Source organism: Ambystoma mexicanum, chromosome 6q (assembly GCF_040938575.1).
Source record: "Ambystoma mexicanum isolate Mex_15411 chromosome 6q, UKY_AmexF1_1, whole genome shotgun sequence".
In the NCBI taxonomy this organism is placed as follows: domain Eukaryota; kingdom Metazoa; phylum Chordata; class Amphibia; order Caudata; family Ambystomatidae; genus Ambystoma; species Ambystoma mexicanum.
In genome coordinates this window covers 1,481,211,404-1,481,225,177 of record NC_090937.1, presented here as the reverse complement: position 1 = coordinate 1,481,225,177, position 13,774 = coordinate 1,481,211,404, and positions in this window count along the sequence as shown.

Here is a 13,774-nt window from a genome sequence, read left to right as displayed (position 1 = left end):
TTCGATTGGCTAGGCCGGGCTGGCCGCTGTGTGCTGTGGGGCCAGTGGAGTGTTTGGCCGCGACACTTTCAGTCTATGGGCGCTGTGCCTCTAGGCCCAATGGAGGAGAGGCGCGCCTCCAGACTTGGCGTGCGTGCCCCGGGCAGTGGCCGCAATCGTAGGTCTGCGGCTAGCTGGGTCGAAGGTTGGCCCCCGCTCTCAGGGGGCGCCTCTCCCGGTGCATCAACCCCGGGGTAGGCTCTTTGTTGGTGCCTCGCGGGTCCCAGTTGTCTTTGCGGATGATTTAGCGCCGCAAGCTGGGGCGCCTGTGTGGGGGGGGGGCACGTATTTCTCGTGGGGTGATGGCGGTTGGGATCCCCTTTTCGCCCCCTTCTTACCGCGTGTGTTGGGCGGACCTCTCCGCGCTCGCTTCTGCTTTGGGTACGGTGCTAGTCCGGTCCTCGGAGGCTCCGGTGACTCGTCTCAGGCCGCTCGGAGTCGGATTGCCGTCTGGTCTCCCCAGCCCTTGCCAGCAGCTCCGGACTGCGGGCCCTCCTCTGTGTGCGGGCTCAATGGGGTCTTTCGCCCTACTTGTCTCCCAGGGGGACCCGCAGCGCGTCGCTGGCCGGATTGCTGTCTGGTCTTCCTCGCCTTCCCCGGTGGCCCCAGACTGCGGGTCCTTTCCTCTTGCGACCCGTCTCTGGTCGCTCTGTGTCGGGGCCCGTTAGAGCCTCCCCGGGACTCGGGGGGGGGGCACTGGAGAGCAGGCCGTCGCCGCGGTGGATGTTCAGCTTCGTCTCGGGCGCCGCAGGCACTACTGGTCCACGGTGCTGTCAGCTTGTGCGCGCCGTGTCTCCTGTGCGGCGTCCTCGGCTAGGTGGGCGCCATTTTCCTGGTGCCGACGTAGTTCGGTACCGATCAAATATCTTTGTTCCCGAAGGTCGTAGCGTCTCCAGACTTGGTATACAGGTGCTCTGGGTGCTCAGCTTCGGGTGTCGCGAATTTCAGCGGCAGTGGTGGGGTAAAGTCGCAGTTCGGCAGCAGCATCAAGGGCACATCATGCGGAGCTACGAGGAGAGAGTCCTGCTTACATGGCGGCTAGCCACGCCCCCCATCTATCATGTGTATATGTTTGGTGATCATTATTGCCTTTCTGTCATTAACAATTAGAACTGCTTTCTTTATTGGTGCATTAAGTGTTCCACTATCAGCACGCCCACAGGATAATGAACGTCAGAATCTGACAAAAGCACTTAGACCCTATATAGTGATTCCAGTTCCGAGAAAAGCTAATGATGAAGCAAATGATTTAAAATTGAATGTAATCAGGAGTGAAATGTATACACTTGAGGTAACGAATGGAGAGAAAAGCTGGAGACATGGTCAGCATGGAATGAATGAAAACGTTGCACTGCCCACGGCACACACCCACACACAGAATGCACACAAACAAGGGCAAGTGTCAGTGGCTACACGGCCTCCAACGAAGGCAGCAGAGAAGGAGAAACTGCCTGCCGAACACTCAATTCCAGAAAATAGTGGAGATAACCAAGAAAAGTCAAATGAAATGCCAAAGAAGGAGGAAATAGCAAAATCCCTCGAAAAAACAGAAGTGGCCACGAAAGAACTCACAGAGAAGACACACATGATAATAGATTATTTGTTCCCGTTCATAGTCCAAGCAAAGAAACTACACGAGGAGCTGAAAAACAGAACTATAGAACCTATAACAGCAAGCACACCTGCTCCAGCACAAGGAACAAGCTGCAGGCCTACAACACAGCCACAAGTTTGGAGGTTGATGAACCACTGGTGGTTACGGGAAGTGTATGGCAGACTGCAAAAGGGAAGGAAATGAAGCACAAATCCCCCTCCAACCACAGCGATGCAGTTGAGGCAGCCTGCTCCATCGAGATACCCGAAGTGGAAAAGCAGCACAGATGCATTCATAGACGTAGTCATAGCAAACTACAGAAGAACGCTGAGAATCAAGAGAAGCCCTCATGAAGATAACAATGAACTTAATGACTACCTGGACAGCACAGCCCATCGCGGGAACAACATATGGTACCAACACATGAAGGAAGTAGTGCGAAGTAGGTCATAGGGGCGAATGCTTCGTCTGTGCCCTACTACCATACAGCATGGGAAAATCCAAAATCTTCGTGGATGTAGAAGTTGATGTCCCTACAGCACACTGTATGTCGCATGTAGCAATGTGCAACACCAGAGGACAATTTACGGGAAGAGACACCTCGTTGATATGGGCAAATGAAAAGAATTACCCGGATAAAGCTGGCTACGTCCAGGACATTAAAACAAGAAACCGAGCGCACACCTGAAATCATGTGATCAGGTACGAGAACCCTTGTGTCAAAGGATCAGGGATAAAATGGAAAGTTAACCCGAGACTCAACGTCCAAGGGAAAACTGCAGAAGAGGCTCAAATCTGGAAGAACAGAGGCCAAATGCAGATCTGGGGGTCAGTGGTCTCCTCAGATGGATGGGAAGACGGAGTAGTAATCTGCCGAGCATGGATGGTCCTTGGAGCCTGCAAGGAAGCAATAGAGAATTCACAGAGGTTATGCAAACCTCTGTGGCCAAAGGTAGTAAAGTTACTAACATGGATCGAAGATAGAGGGGGACCCCTACAGATAGTGCCACTGGAGAGCCCGAAACTATACTTCAGAAACAATGGCACAAGGAAGATGGGAGAGAATCCAAACTGCGGACGCATCTTTGAAGCTCCGGGAATGACCCAAGGAACCTCAGTTATTATGGACCATTACTATGCGTGTGGATCCAAGGCATACATAAGGCTGCCGAAAAACTGGGGAGGCATATGCACACTAGTGATCATCCATGTTCCCGCACTAGTGATCCTTAAGAATGACCTAAAGGTGGACAGTTTCCCAAAAGCAGATGCTCATCTAAGAAGAAGAAGATCTGTGGAACTGGTATCCAGGATGAAGAGGGAAAATTACTTTTCTCCCAAATCAGAAGAAGCATTCCATGCAATCCCATACGAACATAGACTGTTCACCCTCACCTCAACAGTATTCACAACACTACTCCTGCCCCACATCCAAGTTGGAGTGAATGCTAAATGGTTGCAGATAACCAGATGGGAGTTAGTGCGGACCATCAATACCACTATAAAAGGATTCAACGCGATCAAAGAAGAGTTGAGAGCAATCAGGCTGATGACCCTCCAAAACAGATATGTGCTTGACATGATCACAGCGATGGATGGAGGTGTTTGGGCAAAAATCGGAGAATCATGTTGCACATTTGTACCATCACACGATGAAGAAAACGGAACCCTAACAGAGGCCATGGGCATGTTGACAACTCTAAAAAAACAGATGACTGATAAAACGGATGAGGTGGACGATGACAGCTGGTTTGGGAACCTGTTCTCATGGGTCCCGCAATGGATGGCTGATATATTCCTGTTCCTGGGAGCCCTACTAGCCATGGTACTGATAGGATTCTGTGTTATCAAGATAATCATCACACAACGCCAGAAAACTGCAAAGAAAGCCATTGGAATCAAGATTATGGTCAATGTCAAGCAAAGGCTGGAAGCCAAGAGACCTGACAGATGAAGAAATCATGGACTTTGTGAAAGCCAGCGAATTTGCACCAGAGGGAACAAAGTTCACATACCCTAAGAAACAAAGAAGGTATGAAGGAAAATAGATCTACCGCAGCCCAAATGGACAATGTCAGCTAATGACGTGGAACAAAGAAGAACATGTGAAGACAGCAGTGAGTTTAAAGGGAGTAATAGAAATATGGACTCCAAAGGCACACACGTTCACACCATCATGTACCAATGCAGAGGACGATGAGCATGACACTGAAGAAGCAAAAGAAATGAATGCAAAGGAGGGTGCTGAAGTGGTCGATGAACCGACCAGAGGGGGGAGTGTAAAGGAAGTCCTAGACATGGCCTGCACCCCTTCCCCTAATTTCGAGGTACCGGGAACGCGCTCGCCAAGGTATGTGACGTATGAAGAGCAAATTAACCTACAGATCGCTGCACTAGGACTCTGCCCAGTATACATCAGAAGATCCATACCGGTTGAAGCACCCATAATCAGGCAACCCTGGGCAGCACGGTACCCTATTAGACAGCCATACCAGCCTCTGATACGAAATGAGGAGTACCTACACACGGTCCATGAAGAGACCCCAAATGCCTTAATGGAAGACCAGTGGAAATGAGACAAGGGCCTGTACAGATCCGAGAATGAACAAGAGCAGCTATCGAAGGTAACACGCCAGTGCGAGTTCCTACGAAATTGAATGGAATGTACGCAGAGAAGAAACAATGTTAAAACATAAGGAAAAGGTGCTACGAGACAAGATGGAAGCAACCGTCCTGTTCAACGCGTGTAAATAGGCTTGAAATGCAAGATGCCAAGAAATCAATACTGCCTGCAATGCTTAGTAGAAGATAGAGCGGCGAGCGCTAACCATATAACTACCTCAATAAGGCACATTATACAAGTGCGACTCCATTTTGTGAAAGCAGAAAGGTACCCAGGTGGCCAGTTGCCTGACAGGCTAAGTTTCAAAACCCAGCCAAAGGCAACGAAGGAGCGGAATCGAAACTCAGCAAAGAGCGGCTCATGCTTAGGAAAATGAGGTCAACCAGAGAAGGGGAGGAGAGCATGAGCTCACGAGACTCCAACTACAGAGCATACCAGGCCGTCCGTGAAGGTCGAGATAAGAGAGGCCCATGCAGGTGGCTAGGCTGACACAGAATTAAATGCACAAAAAGCTAGAAGCTGAAGCAGATTCACGGTGAACCAACACATGACCAGCCAGGCGCGAAGAGGTACCACCGCCTGATGTCATCCAGAACCCGAGGATGCCATAACATTTCCTGAGATGACGCTACAGTTCCGAGGCCATACCCAGCCAACTAATTGACACATAGCCCTAAAACACTGATTGATGGAAAGGAGGAAGGGTGAATCTTGGGGCACTAGGCACCTGCTATTATGCATGCTGCTAATTAAAGTGGAGATTTATGTTTAGGGGTGTAACTTGCCCAATCACAATGGACCATGTAATCTAGGGTCCTATAGACACTGTAACAAATGAGACGTCGTACATGATGATTTTTTTTATAGAAATTAGACGTCAGAGATGACGATGTTAGCCTATAAGAATTACTGTTATACCAAAGTTCGTGGAAGTCGGAGTGAGACCGGTGATCGCACTACAGCTGATTCCCATTTGTTTCCCTGTTTGATGTATGTAGCATTAAACAGACTTCCCTTTGCCAAACTACAGAGTCCTCATTATTGAGTAATGTCAGAGTAAGTGAATCCTGCACCCCCTGTCCTCACATGGTGCAGCTATCTTGTTTTACAGGTTCTTGAGGGTGAGCGCTGACCTATGGGCCCGTCAGTGAATTCCTCTCCTCGTGAACAGTACCAAGATGAACATGAAGATCAGCTTGTTAGCTAGTCAGTGGAGGAAGGAAATGGTGGGGCCTGGCTTTTTTTCCTAGGCGGAGGGAGGAGGAATGAGACATGCTCATGGATAGTAGAGGTGTTTGTGGGAAGCACAGACCAAAATGTTTCCCTCTCTACCTTTCCCTAACAGATGCATCCACTAACCCATCTATTTGGTAGTCTTTGCATGTGAGTGAGTGTTGGAATATGGGAGACTAGAAAGCCAGCCTCTAGACTCAACACAGAAGAAGAGATTCAGATCATGCTAAACCAGCACTGCCATGAAGGGGTGATGACACCCCTAAGGAATAATATAGCCAGGACAATTCATGTTGTGGCTAGCAAGGCCGGAGAACCACAGACAGTTCACCTCGTGCAAGGAGAGTGTCTCTGCAAGAAATTCTAACATAGTTTTATGTGGACAGATCGCATTTTCTTTTAAGTTGACCATCCTGTTAACAAATACCCTATAAAGATATTGACCTACAGTCTATGGTCTCAGTGATGTTCATGGTCCCAGTCGGAAACTGTCACACAACCTACATCCACACCAGTGGACAAGTTCCTCCAAAAGTCCGCTGGACTGTACCCGGCCACTGGGAAATGGTTAGAAGCGAGCTCCATGGCCAGCATCAGGGCTGTAGTTGCTGCTACCATAAGCCAGCATGGCAGTATGTATCACAATGGATTATGTTAGCAGTGGAATAATTGAAATGTAGGTGTCACCGTAACGCTCTTTAGAGACAATGAGGAAAGCAGCCCAGACCACTACACAATTCAATGGAAGATACAGGCGAATGTCTTTCCAAATGTAGATTCGGAATCAGCCCTGCTCCTGTAAGCTATGGTTTTCAACATACCCCGCTTTTAACAGAAGACAAACCTGTACCCCAGGGGTAGTTTACAAACTGCCTTGGGCTGTGCCTGGGTTGCGTCAGCATTTAGAGTTGGAAGTTCATTTGCAGATGTATTAAGGTTATGATTTCATGGAACAGACATATGTTATCAACATGTGTGGACCTATCATAAAGCTATTTTAAACATTCATATTACATTCAGTGTTATAAACATGGAGAGTTTTCTTGCACCTTTATTTGGACATCTGGGTACCCATGAGAAATCAACAGTACTACATTGTATAGGACCATCTGGCAATTTAGCAAGATACATGTTTCCTTTTAAAACTTGGAGAACATTTTTTTAATAAGAGTATTGTGTATTTGATTACACATAAATCAGCGCAAGGTTATCATTAATAAGCATCAAAAGCATACTTATATTGCGTTTTCCAAATATTGTAAAACATAAATCAATGAGCTTACACTGACGTTTTATTAATGTAGTTTTTACACCAACTATCTTTATGAGGTAAGTTGATGAATGACATAGTAAAACTGATCCTCACAAACATTATGTTGCTGAGAAAAGTAAACAAAAAAGGAATGCATCATTCTCAGAGCAAGAACTATGAGCTTCCCAACCGGGCTCAATTTTGCTTGCTGAACCGTATGATATGATATGTCATTTATAAAGCTCCTGTACACAAGTGTTTCTAGGCACGACAAGGTAACAGAGGGAGGACAAGCCAAACGATCTTACTAGACCTTGTATCATTCAGATCATGCAAGTGGGAGAATGAGAAGTGCAAGGGAAAAGGGAGGGGGGAAGTGCAAGGGTCAGAAGGGTAACACGGAAGCAATGCTACGAGTAAGTGCATCCTGGGCAGCGCATCTCTGGGTAGTCCAAGGAGAACAAGGGCATGTAGGGTTACAGTTACAGCCCCTGTGCATGTTAGGCCCGGAGGCAGTGCAAGGGTGACTGGTCAAGAAAGAGCCTAGTACCCAGTGAGATTCTGAGGGTAGTCAAGCAACCAGTTGGTACATCAGATAGGTAGGTCACAAGGGGAGGGAGAGAGAGAAAGCAGAGGAGAATAGGAAAGTTTTGAGATGCTTCTGGAACATCAGTTGGTCCGGCTCAAGTTTGAGAGAAGCAGGAAGGCCATTCCAGAGGGAGGTGTATAGGAGGTCCCAAACAAGGCCTGCACTCCAGTTGCCCATTTTGAAGTACCAGGAACGTTCACACCGAGATATGTGAGGTATGATGAGCAAATAAACCAGCAGAGAGACGCAGTAGGGCTCTGCCCAGTGCCTATCAGAAGAATAATACCTATTGAATTACCAATAACCAGACAACCATGGACAACCATGGACAGTAAGGTATCCATTGAGAAAACCCTACCAGCAAATTAAACGAAATGAAGGTTGCTTAAACACTGTCCTGGAAGAATTGAAGACGAATGGTGATGTCATGAAAGCCCGGACAGACATGCAGATAGAAGATAAGACGACCCAAAGATGACACACAGAGATGAAATGCCATGAATAAGGATATCGTGAACTTGGAAGGAAAGACGATTTGGAAAAATAAAGAAACTTAAGCTGTAAAGCAGGAGGAAGTCATTCAACCAGCTAAATGCCTGTACATATGCTTGAAAGCGCGAAAAGCTAAGAAAACAGCGCGGCTTGCTATGCTTAGTAGAAGATAGACTGCGGCAGGTGCCACCTATACATATCTACCTCAACGAAGAACACTATACAAGTGCGAGTCCACTTTACACAAAAGCAGAATTAACTCAGGTAACTAGAGGTCAAATAGGACAGGATTCATATTCCAGCTAAAACGAGAAGAGATGGATGAATCGAAACTCAGCAAGAGCAACTCGTGCCTGGAGAGCCAAGGTCAGACCAAAAGAAGGAGCGAGCAGTAGTTTCGCGGGATCGAAACTTAAGAACAGAACAGCCTATCTCAGAAAGGCCGAGATAAGGAGGCCCAGGCAGGTGGCAAGCCGAACAAGAATTAAATGCACAAATAGAAGGAAAACTAGGCAGATTCATGGTGTGGGCAGCACGTGACCATCCGAGCAAGAAGAGGCACTGGTTCACACCTACGCCTGGCTGTCACCCAGACAGAGATATCATAACTTTTCCTGACAAGAAGATACAGTTTTGAGGCCGACCACAGCCAACTAACTGACACATAGCCACTAAAGTAATGATTGAGGGAGGGGAGGCGGGTGAATCTTGGGACATCTTGCACCTGGCTGACCATTCTGCGTGCTGCTAAGTAAAGTGGAGATTTATGCATGGGGTTGAAGCCAACCCAATCACTATGGACCAAATAATCTAGGGTCCAATAGATAGTAGAACCAATGAGACATCGTACGCTTAGTGATATCTACCGTAGTCATTTTTGAAGGAAGGGCTTAGACTCCCACCTGGTAGTGTTTATCCAATCCCCTCACTCCGTTACCATATACAGATATAGCACCTATATTAAAGTTACCTTTTCCCAACCAATAGAATTGCATGTTAACTTTTGAGTATTACACATTAATGATGATGAGTTTTGGGTATAAATGTTACTGTTTGTATGAAGTTCTGGGGAGTTGAAGTGAGACGGGCTATTGGATCACTGTTGATTTCCATGTTTACCCGTTTTTTGTACTTGTCATTAAACAGACTCCCCTTTGCCAAACCATTGAGTTGTCCTTATTGATTGGTGTTGGAGTAAGAAAACCTGCACCCCCATCCATCTCAAGGTGCAGCTATCTCGTCTTAATGTACAGCAGAGCAAACCCTGACTCTATGGGCCAGCCGGGGGTCTCGCCAGTACACTTGGTAGCAGAGGATGGTTTATCGACTATCGATTATTGATTCAAATAAGACACCTATTGACCGTCGACATAAAGTAACTTTAGGTCTTCGGCAATATCGCGAGCCCTTTGCCATTCGACTGAGTAGACCGCGAAGCTCCCCGTAGACAATGGTAGTATAAAAGAAATCTGCAGTAAGGGCCTGAAGGGACCCGTTTTCCAACACTTCCCTTCCCATTCCTACGGGCAGCCGATCGGACGAAAAGCTGAAGAAGGTGGTAACAAAGGCGGTGATCCCGAGGGTCCAGAGAAGAACTATGAGAACGGTGAGTGAAGAAACAATTGAGTGCTTTGGCAAACAGTGCATGCCTTAGAACAAGTAAAGGGAAAGGTAACGGAGGGAGGAGGAAAAACAAAATAGTCAGAAGTAGAGTAACTGTATATATATAAGGGGATAATGACTTGAGAATAATAAAATAAATAGAGGTATCGGGAAGGACACCCGAGAAGAGAGAGGTTACCAGGGCGGACACCTGAGAAGTGAGAGGATTTACCTTATGACTGCGCTTTAAATATAGCGGCTAGAAGAAACGTGTACACAGAGTCCCACATAATGGGGAACGATTAGGCTACCACAACGTTTAAAGACGTTGTAAAAGGGGTTTGTTTACACTCCATGAAGGGGTAATGATTAGAGGCAGAGATATTACTGTCCAGCTGGTGTCTGTCTATTCTGTTAAGCGTCTGTCTTACATGTTTTCTGTCGTGACGTCATATGTATTGAAAATTTTCTTGAGGAAATTGAGTTAAAATTTCATGCGATTTGATAGCTGAGACATAATCGCACATGAATTGATGTTTTTGAACAAATTGGAAGTATAAAAAAAATAATCTGAAAAAATTTTGATTGGAGCTTGCGATATTTTGTGTTCGCTCATATTATTTATAGTGTTGAATTTGCATGAAAGCATTTACAAGTGTTATATGAGAGGAAAGGGAACAATTTTCAGCATGGAAGTCATTACTCCATTAGCAAACTTATGCAAGCAATTGCCACAACACGCACCCAAGCTAAAGAAATATAGTACGCGTGGGTTAAAGGTACTGCCCACAAGATGTTTATGCTGTGGCCACAAAATGGGTCTTTGTCTAAAGCTGTCTTACAGCATATGACGACATATTTACATGCCACATATACAGGCAAGCAGTTAGAAAAACTCATTGCTGTTCTCGAGTTGTGGAAAATGTACAAACAGGTAAAGGAGGAAGAGCCACCAGCAGATCGGATACTTAATGTATGCACAGAGGGGGGTTAGACGCCTACCGCGCCCACTGCCCTGCCTGAAACAAAAATCGAAGAAAGTAAGGACAAGGGATTATACCCATTAAGGGAGCTCAAAGCAGCCACAGGGTACAGCAACCCCGCATATGAGTCACCTACACATAGTAGTGACGAGAATCAAGGGAGATAAGAGGACAAAAATATTGCCTCCATAGTCCCAAGGGACAAGTGGAGACGCGATGATGAAAGGAAATTTCAGGCACAGACAAGTGCATCTCTCGACAAGGAGAGAGAAGGGAAGAGATGGAAAGGGAGCAAAAACAGAACTGATGATATAGCATTCGCAAAAGACGAATGGATGGGAGGACAAATCCTATTGAAACTCGATGGGAAAGGCAGTGATGACGCGAGAAAAAGGAGAGGTTAGATGAGGCACAGAGAAAGGGGAAAGATAAGGAGTTAGGATAGGAAGGAAAGACAGACAAAGGTGAGAACAGCTATATTGTGAAGAGCAAGAAAAAGAGCTCAATCGCAACCCAAGAGCAGTCTGTGATCAAGACAGACAGAAACAGCAAAGGTTAGAAGAAGAACAAAGAGTACGTGAAAAAAGGATAAGGAGATGAAGAGATGAGGAAATGCGAAGGGCAGATGCACGTAGAAATGAAAAGAGAAAGGAAGAAGATAGCGTCAGAGAAGAGGTGAGGAAGTGCAAAGAATTTGATGACGACGTAGAGCGTAAGCGAAGACAGAGAGCATGCGATCTTGACTATCTGGGGAGAAAGGTTAAAAAACCTGTTCCAGTAGTGGATTGGGAAGACATTGAAGAATTCTTTCTTCCGTATGATTCAGTACCAGGCACGTCTAGGGCAAATATTGATGATGACTTCGACACCAGAAGCATCGGAGAAGCGATCGATAGAATATATAATGAAATGGGGCTAGAACAAATACCCCAAGGGGAGGGGGAAGACGAGCGCCTGGAAAGCACTCAGCTGTATGACACTGAAGAGCTCACTCGAAGCAGTGGGAACAGAGAGCTATCCCTGGATAGATTAGAAATAAGCAGGAACAAGGAGGATAAGAGAAGTTGCATGAATTGGGGACAGACAATGTCCGACTCCGAAATGGAAGAGCGCGAAGAAAACGAGGAAGGGAGGCGAAGTGAAAGGCGACTCCCAATGGAAAAGGAAATAAGATGGTCAGACACTAGCGAGTCCGCACCGAGGGCATCAGAGTTAGCCACGCAGTCTGACCGACATGAAGGAGTATCTCATGGTCAAAGTGGGGTGTCTTCACCACCCTATGTAGACAGACTAAGGACATTGCCAGGTAAGCGGCGATGCATGAATATTACCCCTGCAATAGACAGGAGAACTATAAGAGAAGAGAAAGAGGGATACGCATTCCAATTTCCACTACTAGCGAAGGGGGGAGTAAGACCACAATATATTCCATGGCCACACATGGATCGAGAAAACTTGAAAAACAAGCTTCCAATGCTGACATCGGGAGCCGTAAAATGGATACATGAGTTAGAAAAAATGACAGGAGGAAACACGCTAGCTATAGGGGACATTAAGGGTCTCCTAATCACCATACTTGGTGAGAGAGCAGACGATGTGTGGGCACGAGCAGGCTACCCTGGCATAACCAAAATGAATACGGCGCATAATGGAGCGCCATTTAACAAATGTAGAGCAGCAGTATGGAAAGTGGTACAAGTACTTTACCCAGATATTTCTGATATGGGAGCTATAATGACTCAAAAAATGAAGGATTCTGAAGATCTATTAATTTATATACAGAATTTCCAAGACGCATGGGTGCTCGAAACGCATTAATTTTGGACAAAATCAATACCTGTGTTTTACCATATATTGTGCCAAGGGTTGCCAGAACCGGTGCAGAAACAACTCAAGAAATTGGTAGGAGTTGAGGCTAAACCTTGCGATGAAATACAGTTGACTATCGCACATTACTACAGAGTGCTGCAGGAAAAGAATCGCTAAAAGGAGGCAACTCAGAAGGGTGAGGAAACAAAATTGGTGCAGAAGAAATTATCAAAGTATGCTCTTGAAGGAGCCATGCTAACTAGTGCAGCTGAACAAAACATACAGCAGGTGGCTAGTCCAATGCAGAATAATCAGGGTAACGTGGGGTTTTACCCACGGGGAAGAGGATTTAGGGGAAGAGGATGGCAGAGCAATCAGGGAGTTTTCCAAAATAATCAAGGAAGCTTTCAAAATATGCAAAATGGAAACCTGGATATGTCAAATGGGCAACTAATCCGACCACCGCCAGTTTGTGTGGAATGACAGGGGATTTGGTGCGCACATGCAGAAGTCAAGGCATGATGCAAAACAGCCAAGGAATGGGAGCAGGCACAGCGAATCCACCTGTAATTGTACAACAGGGCGTTGCACAGAATCACACGGTGCAACAACAAGCGCCAGGAGCGCAACAAGGAGTGCAACCTCAGACCATGGGGAATTTTCCACAAGGACAATCCCAACAGTCACTGCTGCAACTATCACAGACCATGAAGCCTGGAAGGGGAAGTAACAATGGGAATGGGGAAAATCCACAAGTGCACGGTGGGCTGAATTTATACATGAGTTAGGACAGCTCACTGGGAACCCTGATGTGCTCTATCCTATCAGTGACACCAGACCCTCATAGGGAACCTAGGGTGGATGTTGTTATAGGGGGTAAAGAATATTCCTTCCTAGTGGACACGGGTGCGACAAAGTCATGTATACGTGAAGGCAAGTTTTCCTTGTCTGGTGAGGCCATAGATATTCAGAGTTTTACAGGAGCTCACTGTCGAGTTCCCTTTACAGATGCACTCCCAGTCTCCATAGGAGAGTGCGAAATGAATGTACCTTTATTATATTCATGTCAGACCCCAGTAAACATTTTGGGTTGAGACTTAATGATAAAGTTGAACATGACAATTTCGTTCACAGAGGGGGCATAGTATGCTCCACTCCAGGAATGCACTATTCAAATGTATGCTAAATGGTTAGAGCATACTCAGGACCCATAGCCATGAGGGCCATACCATTAGAGCCAGAAATCTCCGCATTTTGCATGTGAGTGCTTATGGCGGGATTTCCAGGCCTTGGAGACAGGATCATGAGAACCCCTGATGAGTTTTTATTCAGACCAAGAATGCCGATGCATGAGGAGGAGAGACAAGTATTTCCATTGATGATACACACAGCTGCAGTGTGAGGGAAAGTGTTCTTGGTTGATGGTTACGATGATGAAGGCAGACAATGGTGCGCAATAATTGCTATTGAAGAAGGATATCGAGTGACTAACATCACCAATGACGATTTGTTTGAAGAACAAGCAGACACGGGAGAGACAATGGTGGAAGTTTGGGTA